This window comes from Diaphorina citri, unplaced genomic scaffold (genome assembly GCF_000475195.1).
Source record: "Diaphorina citri unplaced genomic scaffold, Diaci psyllid genome assembly version 1.1 scaffold682, whole genome shotgun sequence".
Lineage (NCBI taxonomy): Eukaryota > Metazoa > Arthropoda > Insecta > Hemiptera > Psyllidae > Diaphorina > Diaphorina citri.
In genome coordinates this window covers 150,100-153,700 of record NW_007378115.1, presented here as the reverse complement: position 1 = coordinate 153,700, position 3,601 = coordinate 150,100, and positions in this window count along the sequence as shown.

The following is a 3,601-nucleotide window of genomic DNA, read 5'->3' as shown; positions in this document are numbered from 1 at the left end:
TTACCTCGCCCCCTCCCTTTATTGGTTACTTCTGGTATAAGGTTCATAGTTATAGCAGTGGAATTTTCAAGGGCAAAATTATTATTATGTTAAGGCGGTCTCTTCCTGATCCCTTGTGTGCCGCGTCCATTTTAGTTTAGGACTATTGCACTGTTCAAGGGCAAAAAGCCCGAGACCTCTCTCTCGGGTCCCCTTGAATACCTACGGCCCTGTGTAGAGGATGTCCAATTGATGGACAAGATCGATGAGCAAGAAGTTATGACAGTTTCCAAACTTGGAAATTGAAGCAATCTTTGGACAAAGAAAGTGACGTTAACGAAGAAGTGGTAAAATGTGAACTTTTGTAGTCCATTGTGAATTAAATCCAGCAAGGAATATGCCAGTTTTTTTACTGAAAAAGTAAAAAAAAAAAGTGAAAATCGGATCTAAAACAATACTTTCCTCTACTATAGATATACTTTGTAGTTCATATAGTATTCTATTAGGACAAGTTTAGTAAAAAAAGAGCTTATTGTTTTGAGCTGCTTGGGCATCAACCCCTTTAATAAAAATCTGCAATTCTACACTGATCTATGTAAGCAGTCTTTCGGGGCCTTAACTTTGAGTTAGAAAGTAATTAAAATAAATAAAGATAATTGCACCAGGATTACTGGTGTATAGTTGTATACCGGTGGATGGAAATAAAGAAACAGGTCATTGTGCAATAAAAGTTCACCCAAACCCGTGGCTTAATAATCACATATCGCCCATGATGATTATATGATGTCACATGAACGACTTTCATTACCTACCGCTTATACATTGTTTGTACCAAACAACACATCACGAAGTATGAAAACAAAAGCAACACGGTTAAAAACAAACACAGGAAATATACTCTCAGCTTTGGTACTTGTGTTTTGAGAAACCTATAAGAAACCTGATTGTTATTCTAAACAATAAATATACAGGGTGTCCCATCCCTTAACGGCGCGATCGGTTAATATAAATTGACCACTGGTGGGTCACGCCGTCTTAAATGTACGTGTTAAGAGGTTTAATTTCAGAGGATTTAAGAGAGGGAACCATGACAAAGGAGGTTTTATCGTCCCAAAATCGAAGAGAGGAGGGGGACAGGATAGAAAGTCAGCCGTTCCGAGAACGAACCTTATCCGTGTAGGATAAACTCGGCCCCGGGCGGGAATCGAAACCTAGCGCTTACAAAGCAGGCTCAGTAAATGGGGTCTTAACAGTGATGAATTTATCCCAAGGGCGAGGTAAACCCTTTACCCTTGACAAACGGAGTGTGCCTGAAGGCATAAAATGTCATGTGTTCTACAGTTATACCTACCTAATAGGTATCTGGCTAATCGACCAATGAAAATCTTCAATGTTGATGTACGGTTGAAACTCGTTGGGTGATTACTTTCGGACCACCCTGTATAACATAAATAATATTATGTATTTAAGTATGTATAATAAAGCCATTATTTAAAATAAATCACACTGTGGTGTTGGGCCCACGTGCCCACTGTCCTGGTCACTCATATTTATTTAATGGTTTGTTTTTGTTTATTAATATTTTTTTTATCCATGTTAATTATGTATTCACGAATTTATCCCAAGGGCGAGGTAAACCCTTTACCCTTGACAAACGGAGTGTGCCTGAAGGCATAAAATGTCATGTGTTCTACAGTTATGCCTACCTAATAGGGATCTGGCTAATCGGTCAATGAAAATCTTCAATGTTCATGTACGGTTGAAACTCGTTGGGTGATTACTTTCGGACCACCCTGTATAACATAAATAATATTATGTATTTAAGTATGTATAATAAAGTCATTATGTAAAATAAATCACACTGTGGTGTTGGGCCCACGTGCCCACTGTCCTGGTGACTCATTTTTATTTATTTATTTAATGGTTTGTTTTTGTTTATTAATATTTTTTATATCCATGTTAATTATGTAAATGAGTATTGAGTAGGCATCAGTAGTTTATTTATTTAATGGTTTGTTTTTGTTTATTAATATTTTTTATATCCATGTTAATTATGTAAATGAGTATTGAGTAGGCATCAGTAGTACTATGCAGATACCTGGGACTTTTTCTCGGACATAGTCCCATTTCACTGCTAGAAGGCGTTGGAAAGTTAGTCGATATTGTTAATGTTGGAGACTTAATGGTCTATTAAGTCCATACTGAGATAGAACGGAGATTACAGGGGATATTTCTATGAAGAGATTTAAATTTCTACCTATGTATATGAATAGGTAGATTTTACAAAGATTCTTATCTACAACAAAAGGATAATGGTACAATCGTTGAAGCAGGAAGAGTGATTGAAAGGAGAAATTTTGGAATATTGACGAACATTGTAGGTAAAAGGAAGTAAATTATCTACAACAAAAGGATAATGGTACAATCGTTGAAGCAGGAAGAGTGATTGAAAGGAGAAATTTTGGAATATTGACGAACATTGTAAGGAAGTAAAAAAAAAAACATGTAAAAAGAGGTTTCGTAGAGGGAACTGTAACTGCCGAGGTATTATCGTCCCAAAAGCGAACAGAAAAGGAAGACAGGATAGGAGAAAACCAGCCGTTCCGAGAACGAACCCTAACCCTATTAAGGTAAAATTCACCCCGGACGTTCGAACCCACGACCTAGAGCTTACAAGGCAAACGCGCTATCCTCCAAGGCGATACTGTAGTAAAATTGAAAATTAAGTTGGACATTGGATTTAATTCAAATGACAGCAAATATGTCAGCTGGTTACTAAGCATGGAAAAACTTGAGAACCCCATCTGATCTAAGAACATAAATAACTATTTTAGAGAGTGTTAGGTGTGCCACTCAATGACTGATGGTACAGAGGAAACCAATCATGTCCTGTCATTCTGACAGGTTTTCCCGAAGACATCTGTACCTGTAAATATTCTGTCAGTTGGTGAATGGAACTGACCTACAATCAAGACACAATCTACTTAATTGGCCTACAAACGAAATCGGCAACCAGTTATGACCATCTTGTGAGGACCGAAGTTTTTTTTCATGTTTGATTGTTGGATACAAACAATGGAGGTTTTATCGTCTAGAAATATTGGGCAAAAACTGCTAATGTGTCATCGGAATTGAAACCACCTTACTCTTCGCTGAAATTTCAACCATTTCAACATTCCTCACAAGGCTTATTGCACCCCGAGGTCTGAGTACAGAGCCGAAAAACGCATTGACTCTCCCGGGGGAAAAAGTACTAATGGACCATCCGATAAGTAAGGGACTTAAAAAGAAACTCTCATTGCTAGTTAGCTTGCAGGGTTAGTCTATGTGTTATCAGAATTGAAACCACCTTACTCTTCGCTGAAATTTCAACCATTTCAACATTCCTCACAAGGCTGATTGCACCCCGAGCTCTGAGTACAGAACCGAAAAACACATTGACTCTCCCGGGGGAAAAAGTACTAATGGACCATCCGATAAGTAAGGGCTTAAAGAGAAGCTCCCATTGCTAGTTAGCTTGCAGGGTTAGTCTACCCTAAACAGATAAAATTCGTTCTCGGAACGGCTGGATTTCTCCAATCCTGTCTCCCTTCCCTCTTTGTCTGAGTAATAGCTATCTTTA